Source organism: Rattus norvegicus, chromosome Y (assembly GCF_021556685.1).
Source record: "Rattus norvegicus strain SHRSP/BbbUtx chromosome Y, alternate assembly SHRSP_T2T, whole genome shotgun sequence".
Classification (NCBI taxonomy): domain Eukaryota; kingdom Metazoa; phylum Chordata; class Mammalia; order Rodentia; family Muridae; genus Rattus; species Rattus norvegicus.
In genome coordinates this window covers 62,875,369-62,896,441 of record NC_141555.1, presented here as the reverse complement: position 1 = coordinate 62,896,441, position 21,073 = coordinate 62,875,369, and the positions used below count along the sequence as shown (strand labels likewise).

At 44.4% G+C, this 21,073-nt stretch overlaps 1 pseudogene; it reads right to left on the bottom strand.

Moving 5' to 3' along the window:
- Nucleotides 1-19,866: 19,866 nt before the first annotated feature.
- On the bottom strand, nt 19,867-20,834 carry LOC147998063 (Y-linked testis-specific protein 1-like; annotated as a pseudogene).
- Nucleotides 20,835-21,073: the final 239 nt, after the last annotated feature.

The window sequence follows — 21,073 nt, the reverse complement described above, 5'->3', positions numbered from 1 at the left end:
AAGTGCCGCTGAGGCAGGGGCATTATTGACATACTTGTGTTTCTTTCGTCTTGTGGCTCTCTTCTTTCTTTCTTGACTTAGAACCTTCTGTTTTGTAACTAGGTGGGGGAAGGGCGCCCACACAGGAAATGTACTACAGAGTCCAGCTTCACCTCTGCCTCTGGTCCTCTCGTTGGCCCTGTGGAAAGCGTGAAGTTCCTCCTCTCTTTCTGTTCCCACTGCTAAACGTTATAACCGCTGGGTCATCAGCACTCTTTCTTGTCCGTGGAATAAGGACAGAAGTGACTGTGTTGTCTCCTCGGTAATGCAGACTGTCCGTCCTTCTCTTGAGCCTGCCCAGGTCACTGTGGCTTACAGTGATAGAAGAGCCAGAAGCTGCAAGCACAGGCTTCTGGGAATCAGTGAGGCCTCAGTTCTCCCTGCTGCCCCATGGAGTCTGTTCTAGTTTCCTTTCTGTGGCTGTAATAAAACGCTTGGATGGAAAGTAGTGTAGGGGAGGAAAATGTTTTAAATTCAACTTTTAGGTCATGGAGGGGAGTCAGAGTAGGAACCACAACAAGGTCTTGAGGCTGATGCCACCAAGGGACTCTGCTTGATGGCTTGCTCCAGCTCAACTAGCTTTCTTATACATCTCAGAACGACCTGTCTAGGGATGGTGCTGCCCACAGTGGGCTTGGCCCTCCTAAGTCAGTCAACAATCAAGGCAATTCCTCATAGGCCTGTCCACAGACCAACACAATAACACAATAAGACATTTGTTAAGCCCCCCCTCATGTGCGTGTGTGTGTGTGTCTGTCTGTCTGTCTTTCTCTATCTTCAAGTGATGCTGAGTTGATCAGAGGCTATAGTTTACCAGATTCTGCTAGCTGTAGCATGCATCTTGCTTTCTTTATTCTGTAGACTCATAAACGGTGCAGAGGTGTGCCCCATGGGGAATCATACCCGAGTGTCACCAGGAACTGATTTAGATGAGATTTTTGGTTCAGGAATTATTCAGCACTCTGAAGTACGTGGCTATGAAAATGACAAGCGTTTTGGATGCCAGAGGGTAGAATTGGATTGAGTTGCGTTCTCTTTAAAAAGATACGCTGACATCTGTGATGTCAATGGCACGGTGGGTTCCATGGGCGGGAAGAGGAGACAAATTACTCTTTAGAAAGAACTTTATGAGGAAAAGGTCAGCACCACAGACAGCCATCACAGCCATGATCAGGCCCTGAAGCAGCAGTGAAAAACCTCTGGCTCTGATGGGGAACTTCCTTAGGAGAGATGGTCAAAAAGGGAACTGTTTTGTCCTCACTCTTTCGGCTTCAGAGGCTCAGCATGGGCAGCAACAGCATTTGTTCTGGGAAAAGCGAGGTCTGACAGAGTCCATGAAGGGGCCCTCCTGGATCTTACACCCTCTGGAAGACCAGTCTTGCAGCTGGTCCTAGTTGGGCTCTGCTCCCTGCTGGGGACAGAGTCTACTCAGTGAGGCCCGAGACGTGGGATCTAATCCACCATCAATTGTTTTAGACGCATTTACTTTTTCTCATGCATCGCTTTAGAAAAGGCCTGTTTATCAAGGACCACTGGTCCATGTAATTCATCAGCTAAGGAAAATGCTCAAATGGCTTTCTTTCACACTAGCAGGATTTTAAAAGGTGGTTATTTAATTACAGGCCACTCGTGAGAGGGGCAGATAAAACTAATAGAGCATTTTATTTAGTGGGGGAATGACACCTGATGCACAGCAGATGCGTGTGTGTGTGTGTGTGTCTGTGTGTTTGTGTGTGTGTGTGTGTGTGTGTGTGTGTCTGTGTGTCTGTGTGTAGTGACAGCAGTGTCACTGTCAATTTCTCCCTGTCTACTCTTCATGTTTGATGCTAACTTGGAACTTTTAATGTGACTTCAACCTATCCCCTACACTTTTGCCTCCTTCTCTTTCCCGCATCCTTCTCTCCTTTTCTCCATCCTCCAGGGTGGGACACCAGCTTTCAGTTCACAGGGTAAGAAAGCCCAAGCCTTGAAGATGCAGACAGTCTTCTCTATACCTTAGAGGCTGCAATCAGAACATGTCCACCTCTGAATTAGTTCTCCTGGTAAAAGAGACACTCTGTTCTGGGTGTACGCACAGAGCCATGTGGGGGTGAAACCATTTATGTGAGAGGACATCCCTTAGGACACTGAGAAACACACACAGCAGAAGGCAGGGCATGAAGGTTGTGATAGACCATATTCTGATGGGGACTGGGAAGATTGCTCAGTGGGCAAGAGCCTTTGCTCTGCAAGCCCAAATTCTCTCTGCACCTTTGTAAAACTCCAGGCATGGCTAATCATGTCTGCAACATGGTAGGGTGGAGGCGGTTGGATTTCCAAGAGGATCCTGGCCAGCCACACTAGTCAAAATGGTGGGCTGTGGTTCACTCAGAAACGGAGAGTAGTGAGGAAGAAAATGCACATTCTACTCATCTCTGCATGTATGAACACACGTATGTGCTCTTGCACTTGGGAACAGGCACTTATACAAACACATGAATCACCCAACCACACTCCTGTGGAACCATGAGTTCAGTTGCTCTATAACCTATGTGACTGAGTATTCTAGCAACACGAAATTTTACAGTCTCTTTGTCTTGTAAAGCCCATTTTCTGTTCTGTTTACAAACACAAGAAACTAAAGTTTTGATTTCCCAGGCCCGGGATGGTGTGTCAAAGCTTTTGGTCTTTCTGGAACAGCATCTGTCTATCAACAGAGGGATGTCAACAGAGGGGCTTTCCATCTTACCCTCAGTGACATGGAGCCATTTGAGGGTTTTAACCAGTGACTGCGGTGCTGATTTTTCCTTTTGAGAAGTAGATTGTACAGAATGTACAACATCACTCGGTTACGGGATGTATAACACATCAGAGCCTGGGAATAGTGAAATGATTGTCACTGCGGTTTTGTGTATGTGGAGTATGTTAAAACAGTGGATCTGAGAGAGAGAGAGAGAGAGAGAGAGAGAGAGAGAGAGAGAGAGAGAGAATGTGAATGAGCTTGATCTTAAAATATCTGTTCAATGTATAATGTGATCAGAATACTACACCTCATACTTCAAATGTATACAGTCTCCATTTGTCATGCATACTCGATAAATCTCAAAATGAAAGGTAAAGGGGAATTGGGACAGAAAGTTCTGGAAGGGACTAGGGAGAGAGTCTAGCAGTTAAGCACTCGTTCCCCAGAAACTTACATAGATGCCCCGTGGATGTGGAGACCATCCTATAAGTCCACCTTGGAAGGCAGAGGCAGGATGCCCAGAGCACGCTGTCTGGAAAGGTGACCCACACCAAAAGGAGCTTTGCCTGTGAGTGAGAGTTGCTGCCACAGTGAACAAGACAGACAAGACTTTAAGGATATTTCCTGAGTGTACCAGGTTCTTCCACATGTGTGTGCATGCACATGTTTTAACTGGGTGACTATTTCTCTCTCTCTCTCTCTCTCTCTCTCTCTCTCTCTCTCTGTCACACACACAGAGTCTCTCTTACACACACACACACACACACACACACACACACACACACACACACACACTGAACAAAAAAGTTAAGATCTGGATGCCCACACTGGATGGATAAAATCAGAAAAAACAAATTGTGTTGGACCTTGCTGTGAAGGAAGAGGGGGACCAGAGGGAGAGTTGTGAGTGTGGCTGTCTGCTTGTGCCAAAGTGTAAGGCCGTATAAACCCAGTGCCACCTCCTCCAGGATCTCAAAGCCACAGCTCTAGCTGAGTTATAGTTAGTCAGTGATGTCGGCTGTGTGTGTGTGTGTGTGTGTGTGTGTGTGTGTGTGTGTGTGGTCACTTTTGGGGTGAATGTGACCACAAGCCCATACTCATCAGTTCACGATCCCAAAAGTGCTTTGGCCACATCTTAAGTCATCACAGCTCTCAGTGCCTGTGGTTAACTGACTTCCAGAAAGCATCTTAGTAGGGCTGACTAATGTTTCATTACATCACAAGAACATTTTCTACTGTAGATAAAATAAACTCATATACTTTAGAATAGACAGAGACTTGAAAAATGTAAGTTGAAAAAAATATCACTACCGAGTTTGCATTAAAAAACATATTTATGTTAGAATTCTCCAGGATAGTTGCAATTTCCCATATAACCTACACATGATTTCCATATATTAGCATCTTACATAATCATATGAAAATAATTAGGAGAAATTAACCTTTGGAAAAAAGAGTACTTTTTTCCTTCCCAGCTCCCGATCCCACAATGACAACTCTGAAACTAATTATTTATTAAAAAATTCATAAGCCACAAACTTTTGCTCATTCCCGGACTAACTTATTTAACCCATTCAAACTATTCTGTGTCTTCTACATGGTTATTTACTGCGCTTTCATCCCCTTTCTTAGCATCTTCCTCAACATCTCCTTTAGCATCTGCCGCAGCGTCCCTCCCTGGGTCTCCTTTTATACACTATTTCCCAGAATCCTCTCTTGCTGCCAGTGTCCCGCCTTCTATTTCCTGCCTCAGTTCATAGGTCATAGACTTTTTTTATTGACAGGTGATGCTGAGAATAGATTCTCTCTACAAACCTCGGTGCATTAACATCAACTAAATGACTCATTTTAAGTTCTCGTTTTTACTTTTGTTCGTGGGTCTTTTTTGTGTTATGTTATGTGACTGAAGTACCTGCAAAGGCCAGAAGAGGGAGGCAGATCTCCAGAGCCAGAGTCAGCTGTGAGGATGCCAAGGGTTCTGAGTAGCTGAGCCATCTCTCCAGCCTCTAAATGACACAATTTTGTCACAGCAAGGGGAAAACTGGACACTACTACTCCTATGCCTTTTCACACTGTAGATTCCAATCCACACTGTATTTAGAAGCTATGTGTCTGGTAAATGTATTAAAGTTTTTTTATTCCCACTTTGGGGGGTACCTAACCCTGTGTTTCCCCTAGACTTTGAAGGTTGTCAAGGTATGAATGGCCCGTTTTACAGGCTCTTTGCTTATGGTCCACCTGTCTGGTCTACTGAGATTCCCTACCCTGTCCTGTAGGTCCTCGATCTCTGATGATCCCCTCACCCTTGTGGATTCATGCTTTTGAACCCTGATTTCCAATTTTTCTTGTGCAGCCGTAGGGAGGTTCGGCACCAAGTGATTTCATTCAGCCTGTGCTATTTGACAGATAAAAATCCGCTAAACTTTACAATATTCATTTGAATAATTTAATTTTATATAGATAGAATTATGATCTGGTGTGGATTTCAAATATTCCGCCACCAAGGAACTGAATTTAGGACGTTGTATAACCTTTTAGAAATCATTCTCTGGTTTCAAATTGTGGGGTGTGTGTGTGTGTGTGTGTGTGTGTGTGTGTGTGTGTGTGTGTTCATGTGTTTCACGGTGTCTAGGATCTCATCTACAAAACCTGCATAGGTAAATCCCATAATAGACGGGTGGAGACTCTGGAAGCTCCTCTACCCCAATTGAGGAACTACTGGGAAATGATGACTACAGGGCAGAGGGCCCATTTTCTTCATGGATTTGGCCTGTGATGGCTGTCCATGCTCCCCTGGATGTTTGTACTCACCCCCACACGTCTAGTCAGCACTAAATGGACTAAGCAGTTTCTACTAAAATGCACATGGAATTAGGAGGGAGGAAAGGAGAGGGATTTGAGGGGAGGGGATGGGGAAGAATTTGCTCATACACATTATGTGTATGTACCAAGTTCTTAAGGAAAAAAATAAATAAAGTAAATAAATAAATAAATAAATAAATAAATAAATAAATAAATAAATAAATCTGCTCATGTGTGCACATGTGCATGGGTTTATGTGTGTGTGTGGGGGAGTTGCAGCACCCTGCTACAAGAGGATACCATGCAGTATCTTTCTCTATGTCTCTCTGCCATTTTCTTTTGATGCACTGTGGTGGTTTGAACACGATTGGCCTATGGGAAGTGCCACTAGTAGGAGGTGTGGCCTTGTTGGAGAAAGTGTGTCACTGTGTAGGCCAGCTCTGAGGGCTCCTAGTGTTCAAGCTCTGCCCAATGAGGAAGATGGATGCTCTTCCGGCTGCCTGTGGCTGCAAGTCTCTTTCTGGGCTGCCTTCGGATTTAGATATAGAACACTCTCCAGCACCATGTCTACCTGGACTCTGTCGTGCTTCCCACCATGATAATCAGTGACTGAACCTCTGAAAATGTAAGCCAGCCCCAATTAAATGTTTCCTTTATTAAGAGCTGCCTTGGTCATGGTGTCTCCTCACAGCAATGGAGCCCTAACTAAGACAGGAGGTGACTTTGCCTGATCCCAAACTCTCATATTTTCATCCGGGATGGAAGCCAGGAGACTTTAGTGATTCTGTTCCCCCTTCCTGTCCCTGGGGTTGTAGGTTTCCCCTGCCTGTTTCATGGTGACTGGGATCTGAGTTAGGGTCTGCTTAGGCAGCAAGCGGTTTCACCCACCCATCCTCCTCAGACCCATCCTGTGGTTTTTAAGGCTTACCAGACTATTACGGTCAAAATGCAAACACAAATTAGGGATGGCAAGTGCATCTTGACTTTACCTTGTTTCAGTATATTTGAGTTTTTTCAGTGTCTTTATTTCACATTGTTTTGGTATATTTGAGTTGTTTCAGTGTATTTGAATGATAGCTGAGGATTGGGAGACTTAGCAAGAGATGGGAAGAAGAAAGTGAGGATGCAAAGATCTATCGGATCCCTGCCACTTGCCCTTGCATTCAACATTTCATATTTGAAAGCACAACAACCACCACCAACAACAATATTCAACAACAAGACATGCATACAACACACTGGCAGAGAAGACACTAAAGGGCATTACATACTTGTAACCTCACTTTCTCCGCTAAAGCCTCATGTATTGAGCCGATGGATTTTGTTGTCAAACCCTGATGATTAATCCCTAGATCGGAGCCCCATAACAGTGTGATGAATGACACCGTGGTTGATGGGATAGTCAGAGCTTGTGATTTTCTTTCCTTGTAAAATCAAGCCAGTAGGGAACTAATAATGACAGCTCACATGTGTAAATAAAAGAGCCTTTCACAATGACAATTGGAATTGTTACTATATATCCCAGTTCTTTGCATTTTACTTTCATTAGTGTGTTGTTTTCAGTGCAATGCTTGCTACATAGAAAACTGTGCATTTTCTACACTATGTATCTTTTGGGGGTGCACTCTGTAAGCTGAAGACTAAATCAATCCATATCAAAGGGTTCCTCCCTGTCCTGTTTACAGAACTGAAATTAAACAGTTTTCACAAAACATTTCGCACTTGCCTGGCTCATTGTCGTTAGGGCTTGTGTGTGAAATTTCCCCAGGGTCTCAGCTGTGGGAACAATTTGTCTCAAGCTGATGGCACTGTCTAGGAAGGTGGAGGAACCTTTCATACTGTGCTGTAGCAGAAGTAGGTCACTGGGGCAGGAAGGAGGGTGCTGGCTGGTTCAGACCGAACTCTTGGCCGCCTGATCAAACCAAATATAAGCAGGACTCATGCAGGCTCTCAGTGACACAGATCAATACACTGTGGCCATGTAGTCATTGCCCCGACAGTCTGAACCCAATGACTGTGACTGTGTGCCCTAAACAAACCTCTATTCCTTCATATTGATTGTATCATGAATTTTAATACGTTGACATAAAAATAATGTAAGTGTGCATCTGCGTGTGTGTGTGTGTGTGTGTGTGTGTGTGTGTGTGTTTGAGAGAGAGAGAGAGACAGAGAGACAAGAGATAGAAAGAGACCGATAGAGGGAGAATGTGCATTATACTAAGTACGTATAATTTGCTCCTTGAATCATAAGGCAGTCAATTGGTTTGATTTATGTTCAATATTTGAATTCTTTAGAGTCATACAGCCTTACATTACGTAGCTAAAGCTAATAGTCTAAATTTTCTATTAAATAATAAATTGTCTTTATCCTTGAGAATTTCATACATGTATACAATGAAACATGGCCATAAACTCTTCCATTTCACCCTCTTCTCTGCCCAAATTCCCTGCCAATAACCATCCCTCAAAATTCATATCCTCTTTCCCAACCTATAACCACTAAGCCCAATTAGCATTGGTTATGTACTTATGGGTGTGTGACTATCTACAGGCATGTGGGAATTCTACCAGTGACCAAACCCTCAGAAAAGAATGATTCTTTTACCCCAGCAGCCCTCAGCACCTGAAAACCTCCTCAGTAAGGGATTTTGTCTAGCTGGTGGTCCTTTATAGACCTATGCAGGTGACCACAACTGCTGTGAGCTCACGATTGCAGCAGCCACATCCTGTCCTGAAGGCAGCAAACCACAGCCATTCTTCCCACCTTCTGGGTCTTACACTCTTCCCACCTCCTTGTCCAAGATGCTTCCCGAGTCCCAGGAGTTTAAAGAGACTGAGTGCTCATCCATAAATGGGGCATCTTTATTGCTTCCCACGCTAAACTGCTCTCTTAAGAAACTTTATTTTAGGGCTGGAGAGATGGCTCAGTGGTTAACAGCACTGACTGCTCTTCCAAAGAGGCCTGAGTTCAATTCCCGGCAACCACATGGTGACTCACAACCATCTGTAATGGGATCTGATTCCCTCTTTTGGTGTGTCTGAAGACAGTGACAGTGTTCTCACATACATGGAATAAATAAATAAAGCTTTAAAAAAAAGAATCTTTATTTTAAATGTGTACTGGAACCAGCAACTTTTTCTTTTTATTAACCTTTATAACATTTACACACACACACACAAACACACACACACACACACAAACACAAAACACACAAACACACACACAAACATACACACACAAAGAGAGAGAAAGAGAGAGAGAGATAGATAGATAGAGAGAGAGAGAGAGAGAGAGAGAGAGAGAGAGAGAGAGATCTAAAGGACTAAAATATACTCCTAAGTCAAAGATAAAGCCCAGACACTTGTCAACAGGATGATGGAGAGTTAAGGGTGGAATGACCGTGGAGCCTCCAGAAGGCAGGAACCAGAGACAGAGGCTCTACCAGGGAGGCCGTCTCCTGTTTTTCGATGCCTTCATGACCAGGATTGGTGAACTGCAGACTAGCCGTGTGGGTGTCAGCCTACAAAGTGCACTTTGTATGGAGACTGACGTGGGCTGCCCAGGCTGCCTTGGTGCCCTCTCACGTCTAGGATTCCTAGGAGAGTAGGAAATGTTTCACCAGGTTCAGTGGTATTATACAACCTGCAATCATGGGTCACTTTCTCTGCTGTTAGCTGTCTGTGGAGTTTGTCTCCAAAATTCTTCAATAGCCTTGAAAGGGATTCTGTTTAACTCATTCTAGGTTGATCTGTCTTTGTTTTCCATAAAGGTTATGTGAGATAGACAGCGATCTTCTCCCAGTAGTGAACCAATGTCTTGAGCTTCTGAATCTTCCAAATGGAGTCCTTGGCTGAGGTTTGTTAGAACGTCAACCTCCTCCCAACAGATATCTGAGCCTGGAAATGTATCCTTTATGTAGGTCTATTCTTCTGGTGTGTGTGTGTGTGTGTGTGTGTGTGTGTGTGTGTGTGTGTGTGTGTGTGTACGTGATGGTATCGCAGAGAAGGCTGTCGAATCTGCCATTTATTTTTTTACTATGTGTGGGCTTTCCTATTGAAAATTGTTCTTAAGTTTAATAAGAGTTTCCATACAAGCTTCATTTTTAGGGAGAGGATCTTCCAAATGCTTCTTCCTCTGGTCTCAAGAGATGAGAGTGAGTCATTAGCATGGAGGGCTGAATGAGAGCTGCTGTTTGGGTCCCAGGGATGCTGTGGGCCCTAACTTTGTAAGATCGGCCCTGTGCGCCAGCCAGAGCCTCTGTGTTCTTTGAGCCCCTCCTTTGGAGGTGAAGTATGCATTGTTTGTACTGTTTGCCTAGCACTGAGCCTCTTTTGAAATTGTTTTCCCTGCCGCCCTAGACACAGTGCAGTGTGAGGTCCTTCCACATGGAAAACCGCTGGCCACATTGAACAGGGGAGAAGGGAGATTCACAGTAAAATACAAATGAAGAAAGCAGGAGTGACAGCCATGTATGCGATACCCCGACAGCTAAGGGGGTGCGGAAACATGCAGGTGGCTGCAGAACTTGCAAAATTTGGTTGGCACTCATTCCTCCACAAAGCTCACCTAATTTAGCACCAAATATTCGGGTCCTTTGATGGCTACCTTTCTGTAAATCCTCAATTGGGCTGTGCGTGTCTTCGTGTATATCTCTGCATGTGTGTGTCTGTGTGTATGTCTCTATGTCTGTCTCTCTTTCTGTGTCTGTCTCTGTCTCTCTCTCTCTCCCTTCCCCTCCCCTAGTCCCTCCCCCTTGCTTCACTTCTCCCTCTCTCTCTCTCTCTCTCTCTCTCTCTCTCTCTCTCTCTCTCTCTGTGTGTGTGTGTGTCTGTGTGTGTGTGTGTCTGTGTGTGTGTGTGGATGTTCAGAGATTGTCCACAGAGACAAATGGCAATTTTGCTACCAGTCTTTGGCAATTTTGCTGTGATAAACTCTGAAAACGAGGATGGTCTTCCAAGACATCCCTTTTTCTGGCCTTTCCCGTACAAGTCTTCTGAATTCTTCTTTCTTGGTTTTACAGATTCCCTCTAGTTCGTTTTACCACACCCCACCTCCAGGCTTTTCCTAGTTTGCTGTCATATAGTAGGAACCTCCGAAGTTCAAACACACTTCTTGTGCGGCGTTCTTCCGCCTGAGAAACCACATAATCTGGAAGCTTGTGCTAAACCTGGACACTTAAAAGTTACTAGTTATTAGAAATTGTGTTTAAATTTAAAAACCATTTCCTCATTTGTGTGGGCTCACCCGACACGTGTAGGCAGTGCTTACTGATTGATCATGGCGCCGAACACTTCCGACCTCACACAGACCCTGACAAGGATTACTTCCGGTGCTGTGTGACTTATTTTTTCTCCTTCCAATGAAGGTGCAGACTTGAGCCATTTCCGGTGTCAGCACTTAAATGACCTACTTCCGCTTTCTCACAGGCTTCCAGCATCTAGGTTGAGTCCTTGACATGGGACATCCGGGACACGGCACAGCGTTCCGTTGGGCTGAGGAAGAGGGATCTCTGGTTTGGATTGTTTTCTCTGCCCAGAGCACATGGATTAAATTCGCAGACCCCATGAGTCTATTGTGGCTTCTGTGAACTCTGTGTGTTATTATCTTTTCAAATCCTCTTAGTTCTTGGCCAAGTTGCTGACAGCTGCCTCGCACTGTGAACTGGCTGCCGTCGTTCTATTACAGCGATTTGATCGATGTGTCGCCTTCATTTTTTATCTCTCGTAGCTCCATTTTCTGAGAAAGGCTACTTCCCTCTGTGCGCATGGCCTCAGGTGTTGGAGCTACCTCTTACGATGTCTCAGGCCCTTCCTCTGAGGCTCTGCATCCCTGCAGACAAGGAGCTAAAGTCTTTGAAACAAAATCCAGTAACTCCACGGTGGCTTTTTCATGCCTTTTGAGAAATCCGAGGACAAGTCTTTCCACTGGCAGCTATTCACAGACATTAAACTCTTAAGTCGAGAAATCCAACTTGAGTTTTAATCCTAATATCAAAAATACATGAGTTACCAGTAGATTTATTGAAAGAATCAAGTATGAGTTTGGACACTCCTTTGTCTCTCTCTCTCTCTCTGGAACACAATATTTCCTCTTTGAAAGCTAAAATTTCTAATTTTATTCAAGTCCATTAAAAATCCACATTTTTCTTAATTTTTTGATGGGAATGACTTTAGTTATCTTCAGAGTGACCTGATCCACCCCCCTCTTTCCATGACTAAAATGAAGGCATTTTTAAAACAGTTCTGCCTAATGGAAACCTAGTTTTTTTTTCTTTTGTCAAATATTATTTCTTGACTTCAGGAATTTTTTTTATAATACCAATAAGGCACCGACTGTTCTCTAGATGTCTCCCCTCCCCCCTTTTTACTCTATTCTTTGGTAAACATGGGGTGAGCCTCCTCTATGTTCATTATCAAACCCTTTTGATTCGATTTGTGGACAAAAACAACCTACCGTCTGCCTTTTTCTAGTGCTGTTCGTTTTCAGGGAAAGAGAAATACCAAAGCCTGCCTGAGAATTAGGATTTTTCAAAAGTCTCATCTCATTTTGGATTCCAGTTTCCAAAGTTGACATGCATTAAGGGGAACGGATATGAACTTCCCATCACGGTTTGGATGTGTATTATTATTTCCTGTTATATTTATTTTCCTTTGTGACTTGAGATGTAAGCCTGGTGGGCTTGTGAAATCTCAAGGCCCCCACCTCCCATTGACACATCTCTTTTAACAAAAACACAACTCCCAATCATTTCTAAACAATCCACCCACTGGAAACCAAACATATTCAAGTATTTGAACCTCTGAGGGTCACACTTATTCAAAATCCTAAAGTATGTTTTTTTTTTTCTTTTAAGAAAAGTCAGGTAATGAGTGTCCATAGCATTTGGTAGTATATTTTATCGTTACATTCCATATCTCAGAGTTTAGGGTTATTTGCATAACAAGTTTCCAATCAAGCCATCACTCTCCCATAAGCCAAAGGCATCATACCTCCCCCCTTTCTACTTGATTATCCACATAGGGGTTATGGAAACATATCCCTTCATCCTGATTTAGTTCAAAGCATGGGGAGCTATTGATGTGCAATTAATTGCTATTCATAATGGGATAAAACAGAAGCCAACATGATTGAGTCTATTGTTGCTGGGAGCTGAAGATTTCCCTTCCATTTAATAAAACGTGATAAATATGATTTTAACGCAAGCCTAGAAACCCCAACAAAGCCTTTAGTTTATATTTGTTTCAGTATTTCCAGATCATTCTCTGTGATACACAGGAACCTAGAGGAGGAGAACTGTGTGGAGTCACTGACAGACACTCAACAAAGGATTCGTTTGCACAATAAGGAGATATATCGTGTCCTCTGAGAGTTGGCCCCAGGACACCCAATGATCTAAATCTCCTCAGGTTCCTTAGGTAAAACGACACATCATTTGCATATAACGTATGCAAGCCTCTCGTATACTCTAGTCATATTTATATGTGTGTATGTGTGCGTGTGGTCATAGAAACATGTAAGTGCAGAGGTTGGGGGAGGGTAGAGCGTGTTCTGCTCCTTCACTCCCTACTGTATTCCCTTGTGACAGGGTCCCCTGCTGAACCTGAGGTGAGGCTCACTGTCAGGAAGTCCCGGTCATCCTCCTGTTCCCATACCAAGCCCTGGTGTTTCCATGTGTGACCACACACTTGGCTTTACCCCTCTGCCGTCTCTCCAGACCCTCCTACATTTTAAATAATCTCTGCATTACTTTGGTACTTAATGAAATTAAATCATGAGGGGCTGTTATTTAGGAGATGACAAGAAAAATGGTTTGTATGTGTTCAGTACAGATATGGTATTTATAAACCACTTTTATTAGTTCCTTGAGAACTTCGTACATTATATATTGATAGAATTTACTTCTCACGTCTCTTCCTAACTCCTCCCAGATCCATCCACACCTAATCCCTTCTCCCAAATTCAAGCTCCCTTTCTGCCCTCTGTAACAACCCACTCAAGTCATTTATGCTGCCCATAAATTCATGGGCCTTGGGCAAGGCCCTGGAGCCTGGCCAGCTTATCACCATCTATATCTTTGTAGAAAATTGACTCTCCCTCTCCTGTCAGCTAGGGCTGAGGGATAGTGGTCCTATCGTGTATACAAGACACTGCTTTGTTCTGGTTCTCGCTGACATCTGTATCTTATATTTCCACTCCCTCTTCCTTGAGGGTTCCTAAGACTCAACTCCTTCCCATTTTGCCTCTCTGTGAGTCTGTGTATATGCGTGTGTGTCTATATTATAGACGTGCCATTTTACATTCAAGCACACACATGGTGGGGGGCGTATTTACAATTGACTGCTGATGGTATCTCACCCCAGACAAAATGCTGCAATGCAGACATGGTGTAGCTCAGTCCCACAAAGAAATAGGGGATGTTGAGAAACCTACCCAGCTGTTTCTAGTGTGCATTGATGTTTAGACCTCTGACACAACCTTCTGGCCCTACCCTATGGGTTTAAGATACACATTGTCCAAGTACAATGTTCAAAGGTGGGACTATGAAAATCGATTGGACTCTGTGGGCTGTAATCAATGAGTTGATGGATGTGTATGAAGGTGGCGGGAAACGAGGAGATAGGAAATTAAGGGACTTGGTCATTTGGGACGTGTCTTGGAGGGTGTTTTTTTCTCCTTGGTCTCTTCCTGTGTTGATGCTTCTTGGATGCCAGTGAGGTTAGCAGTTGGGCTCTATCGTGCCGCTTTCATGGTCATGTGACCATGGACCGAAACCTATGAAATTATGAACCAAAATAAGTTTGTTTACTATGTGAGTTGCTAGGCAACGTGGAAGAGTGATGAATGGGATTAACATGAAAGTGGCCAAAAATGATGCTGACCACACCAGGTCAGGACCGGATTTAATGTAGGAGGACCCATGACTTAACCCTTTAAACTCTTTGTCTGGAGGCTGCACGCTAAGAGAAGACCCAATGTTTCCCAAGTGGTTTTATCCAGACGATTCTGCCAATGTATCTGTCGTCTTAGAAAATCAAGAACCTCCTGCTTCCCACTCTGGTCCTTCTCCTGACTTCACTTCTGTGTTTTTAATAGACTTTGATATCGTATGAACTAGTGGGAAATGAGTATTTAAAAAAGGGAAGGAAGCTATAAATTTTGCTGTAAAATCATTAAATTACGCACTTAAAATAAATGGATTTTTTAAGTATGTAAATTTTATTTCAATAAAGCTGCAGAAAAGGCTTGGCCAACTGTGATGCTTGTCGTGCGATTTGCTATTTGTCATAGTTCCTGTGACTTTGATCTTAATAGTAGTGTGTTTTATTACAGATGACTCAGACACCAGGGTAACCATGCAGGGAGAACACTCCGTTCTGTCAGGGAAAAAAAATCAAGTCAAATTCATTGACTTTCTTGATGAGGGTTTTCTGGTCACAGCTGAGTTGGCTGGAAGTTGGACAGCTATAGGCTGAGAGCAAAGATGGAGAGAGCACAATGTTTACGGGGATAACTGAAGGTTGTTCTCACTAAAGGGTCTGAGTCTCACGGAGTGCATTTGCAGAAGCTCCAGTGGCTGGTGGAGCTGGGGCCTAGGAGCCTTGCAAGATGGCCATTATATGTTTTGTGATGTCATGGCCAAGTGTGAGATGAGGCTAGATGAAGTGGAAAAATTTTGGTATCTATGGAATCTCACTTGTGTCACAGGATGTTTTTCTGGAAGCTATGTTAGGAGAGGATGTTTTGCTGAAGCAGACACATGAGAAGGCATGTGGTATTTAGATGGAGCACACGCTTGAAGGGGGACAGGATGTTTATGTAGAACATAAATGTAATCGCACAGAGAGGGAGAGGACATCTTTACATTGCTATACCTTGCAAGGTTTCGGTGGTCTTTGCTGGTCTTCATTCCGTAATGAGAAATTCACAAAAGAACCTGTGCTATTCGGGCTGCTTCTGGCTGCTTCTGCTCCTTCTTGTTGGTTAGAGCCTTGTGGTCTCTGCCAGATCAAGGCACTGCTACTGATTCGTATTTTGCGTTTGCTATTGGATCGTACTGCACAATGAAGATTTGAGTTACCCCAAAGAATTACTTCTAAATAGGTCCACAACTCTCTCTCTTTTCCTATCAACTTTCTCTCTCTGCTACCTCTGGTTGGTGGGCTAGAAGGTTTAAGAAACCTAAATAAAGTAGGTTTTGAAAAAATCTAAGTGTACAGATAGATTCATGGGTTTTGAGAAAGGGCTATGTCTCCTGCTGAGAGGAGATGATATGTAGGTTGTGACGTTTTGGTTCTCTGGTCTACTGTGACCCATGAAATGGCCAGTGACTGACAGTCTCCCAGTAAGTGCAGCACACACTAAAAGGCTTTTGCTTGGCGTTGGGAGCTGTAGAATGTATTCATTTCTTGTCACATATCCTCGAGTATTCATGTTGGTGACAGTAGTTACTCTTCAGTTCTGCCATACAGGGAAGTGGGTCTGTACACTGAGAGAAGAGAGTGTCTGGTGGTGAGTATGTAGCATGGAGTAAGAGAAACATTACGGTGCTGGGTCTCTCTCTCTCTCTCTCTCTCTCTCTCTCTCTCTCTCTCTCTCTCTCTCTCTCTTCCCCCAACTTGACAATCTGGAACCAACTGAGAAGAGAGAACAATTCAAGAACTGCCTCCATTAGATAGACTTTGGGTAAGTCTATGGAACATTTTCTTGATTAATGATTGTTGTGGGAGGGCCCACCATTGTGGGCAAGTTCATCAGTAGTCATGTGTAAAAAGAATAGCCTTTTAGGCTGTAAGAAATAGTAATGGAGCAAGCCATGGGGAGTGTGGCGGTTTGAATAAGAAAGGCTCCCACAGTCATATATTTGAATATTTAGTTAACAGGGAGTGACAGTATTTTCAAGGACTAGAAGGATTAAGAGGTGGGCCTCATTGCAGGAAGTGGGTGTGTCAACAAGGGAGGGGTTTGAGTTTTCAAGAGCCCCATGCTTTCCCAGAGTTTCTCTCTCTCTCTCTTTCACTCACTCCCTCCATCCCTCCCTCTCTCTCTTTCTCTCTCTCTGTCTCTCTCTGTCTCTCTATCTCTCTCTCTCACCCTCCCTCCCTCCCTCTCTCTCTCCCTCCCTCAATCTCTCCCTCCCTCTCTTTCTCTTTTCTCTCTCTCCCTCCCTCCCGATCTCTCTCTCTCTCCCTCCCTCTCTCTCTCACTCTTTCTCTCCCTCTCTGTCTCTCTCTGTCTCTCTCTCTATTTCTCTCTCTGTCTCTCTCTCTCCCTCCCACCCTATCTCCCTCTCTCTCTCTCCCTCCCTCTCTCTCTCTCTTTCTCTCTCTGTCTCTCTCTCTTTCTCTCTCTCTGTCTCTCTGTCTCTCTCTGTCTCTCTCTCCCCTCTCTCTGTATCTGTCTGTGTCTCTCTGTCTCTCTCTCCCCTTTCTCTCTCTGTCTATGTCTCTCTCTGTCTCTCTCTGTCTCTCTCTGTCTCTGTCTGTCTGTCTCTGTCTCTCTCTCTGTCTCTCTGTCTCTGTCTCTGTCTCTGTCTCCCCTCTCTCTCTCTCTCTCTCTCTCTCTCTCTCTCTCTCTCTCTCTCTCTTCTTACAGAGCAGTAGCTCTCTATTGCTCCCGTGTTATGCTCCTTGCCATGATGATGGACCAGACGACTGAAACTGTAAGGGATCCTCCAATTACATGCTTTCATTATAGTAGTTCCTTGACCATGGTGTCTCTTCACAGCAACAGAACAATGACTGAGACAGGGAGCAGGCCAACAAGCAGTGCTCCTTGTTACCACTTCAAGCTCCTGTTCTGGTTTCCCTCAGTGATGGTCTGTAACCTGTAAGGCAAATAACCCTTTCCTCCCCAAGTTAGTTTTGATCATGGCATTCATCACGGAGAGAAGGAAGCAAACTAGAAAGTCACAGGTCAGTACATGAGCAAGTCTTACCTTTAAATTAAAACAAAGTGTCTATACGTTTCTATGTGTGGTTATGAGGTAAGCGTTTGTGGCTCTACTAGACACACTGTTTCTATAAGAAATTGTCTTACTTAGGGATCCTATTGTTGTAAGGAAACACCATGACCAAAGAGCAAGTTAGTGAGGAAAAGGTTTATTCAGCTTACACTTCTACATTGCTGCTCATCAGCAAAGGAAGTTGGGACAGGAACTCAAACAGGACAGGATCCTGGAGGCAGGAACTGAGGCATTGGCTATGGAGTGACACTGCTTACTGTCTTGCTCCTCATGTCTTGCTTAGCTTGCTTTCTTATAGAACCCAGAACCACCAGCGTAGGAATGGGGCCGCTCACAGTGGGCCGGGCCCTGCCCACCAATCACTAAGAAAATGCCCTACAGCTGGATCTTATGGACGCATGTTCTCAACTGAGGCTCCCTCTTCTCTAATGATTCTAGCTTGTGTCCAGTTGGCATAAAATCAGGGCGGTGGTTAGAATGTGATTGTCCCATGGGAAGTGTGGCACAAGCAGGAGGTGTGGCCTTGTGGGAGTAGGTGTGGCCTTGTTGGAGGAAGCATATCACTGTGGGGGAGATATGCTTCTTCTCCAACACCATGTCTGCCTAGATGCTTCCATGCTTCCTGCCTTGATGAAAATAGACAGAACTTCTGAACATGAAGGCCAGCACTAATTAAATGTTGTCCCATATAAGTTGCCTTGGTCATGATGTCTTTTTGCAGCAATGAAACCGTCAGACAACTAGCTATTATAAAAACCAACAAATAGCAGAATTAATCAATGCTAGAAAGTATTTTCAAGTCTTACAGTGAGAAACTTATTCTTGAGAGAAGAAAGAACAATGAATGAGTCCATGATAATTTTGCCTCCAAAGACCTTCGTGGAGTGTAGATGTGGCTCTGGGAGACCCCATGGGGTACACAGGGGCTTCTCAGGAGGAGACAGCTACATGGTCAGGAAGCACAAAGCATTTTAAAATCACGGCAAATGGCATAGGAAAGAGCTCAGCACCTCGGCATTGGAGGCACCATCAAGAGTTTTCTGAGGATAAGCTTACATATGAGTAAGAGACGGGAACTTCCTTGGGCTAGATAGGGTAACAGGGCCCACAGGTGTGTAGGAAGCCATCCAGGCGAAGGAGAGCCAGGCAAGCAAAGCCAGTGCAGGAGCTCTTTGTGGTCATGTAGGGTCATTGAGAAGAGACCTCAAAAAATATTACAGGATGCAACAAAGGCAAACAGCGCTCAGGGAAACTAAACACAGGATCCACGTATCACCTGACAGAAGCTCGTGGCATCCTCATCCTCCCATTTAATTTACTTTTTACTGATCATACAAAATAATGGGCTTTATGATACTTTCAGGAATGGATAGATATAAACTGAGTTTGGCATTCACTACTCTTGAGTTATCCTCGTCAAAATGTCCTCCGGGGAAGCCTCCATCTCACATCCACCTTCTGTAGTGATGTCTTGGCTGTTCTTTAAGGATCCAAAGAGACCAATATGGATGCGGCCCAAGTTCAACTCATTCTAGACTCTTTCTGTTCTTCCTGGGGCTCCTGCTTCACTTTGTGAGAACTCCATTTTGGAATTCCTTTGTCCCTCAGTGTCCTCTACTCCCTCATGTGTTCTTTAGTCTTTCTTCCACAAAACCATCAATTTAATCTTTATTACCCTCATCCTTGTCTCTTCTCTGCATGGGAAGGTTGGATTTATTTGAAAAGATGACTTTAGGGGCCTGGAGAGATGACCAATGGATCAAGAGCTCGTCTGCTCTGAAAGAGGATCTGGATTTGGTTCTTTGAGCTCATATCCAATGGCTCCCAACCACCTTTAATTCCAGCTCCAGGGGACCTGACTATTCTTGTGTCTGTGGTCTCCTGTGTTCATGCCCTGCCCCCACCCACATAATTAAAAATAATACATCTACAGATGAGAAACAGGTTTCATTAGGTTTCGTTAGTCAAACAATCCCCGACCTTCTCTGATTCTGAGTCTGCTGGATCAGTTTATTGGGTCTCCCCTTGAGTTCCAAGATCACCTCCCTGTTACCTGCCCCTCTTTCCCCAACTGTCTGTTTCTCCCTCAAACTTCACCTCAGAGGGTCTATCTATGTCTGGCCCCTCTCCACGGCTTCCTAAACATCCATCTTTTTTCCCCCGTGCCATCCCTGCTCCTCTAAGCCTCATCTCCAGTTCTTTTCTCTCCCTAAAGACCAGACCAGCTCAGTCCTGTTTGTTTTAGTCTACGTGACATCACACTTACTGTTCACAGCCTTGACCTTTCCGGCTTCCTCTCCATGTTCCATCCACCACAGCCCGTCTCCTCCACCAAAGTGTTCACACACAACACGTCACATCGCACATTTTAATTCTTAGAGCAAAAACAAATTCCACTGGAAAAGATACTGGGGTTGTCAAAGGCCCTTGTGTATCTGAAACACAGAAAAACAAACATTTTCCCCCAATCCTATAAATTCCCCATCTATGCCCCCCACACATTGTGAATTTCACCTTAACAGATCTTTTCCACCAGATTATAGACGTAGATGTGGACGTCGCCATCAAACTTGATGAAATACACGGAAGGCTTGGCTGGAACTTGGTAAATGACTTTGCCGATCTTTTTGGAACCATCGCTTCTGGTGAACTGCACACATTGACCTGTTAAGATGTCGCTGTCAACGTCTGACTTCACCTCTGCTGGAGGAATCTCTGGAATGATACATAGGTTACCTTCTGTGTAATCATCCAGGAGCTGGTGGATGTAAAGGGCTGGATCTTTCTCGTATGTGATGTAAAACCAATCCTTCATGATCGGCACCTGGGCTAGGACCACCCCCCTCCAGTTGTCCTTAGAGACATGTTTGCCCTCAAATTTATGCTCCACAGCTCGGCCAACCATGGCTCTTGCAATATGGTCGTCTTTCACTTGAGGAAACTCTACTTTGTGAAGAAAGACATTAAGCTTTAAAATCCTCTCATTGCTGTGAAGTTCCAGTCCGTAGACACAGTCCATTCCGTCATACTTGACCAGATAGAGAGAGGGATTTGTTGGCAGTTGATCTAGAATGATGGCCGTCCATTGGGTGACGGGCTCATCACCTTCTTTCCATCCGTGAGAAATTCTGCAGCCCACAATGTTCCCAGGGCCTGGGGAGAAGGCCTCCTCCTCCTCTGCTTCTGGAAGGATGGTGTGCTCATCCTCCTCAGAGACATCCTCTTCTTCTTGGCTGTAGACCTCGTGTGGTAGGCCACGGCATCCTGGTCCACTGTCTTGTGGCTATCGTTCTGTGTTCAGGCTTCATACTTGCCCGTGGCCTGAGTTTGAAGAGCTCGCCTGCTTAAACCAGACACAATGCTGGTGCCTCTGTCATGTGAGTGCCTGCAAGAACAATGGGGGTGGGGTTGGGAGAGCGCTGGACCAAGGCTCTTGTCTAAGAGAACTTTGGAGCAGGTGAGGAAGGCGATGGTAGACAGGGTTGAGCATCAGAATCTAATTCTGTCATAATCAGAAGTTCGTAGGAGGGCTGGGCAATGGTGGAGC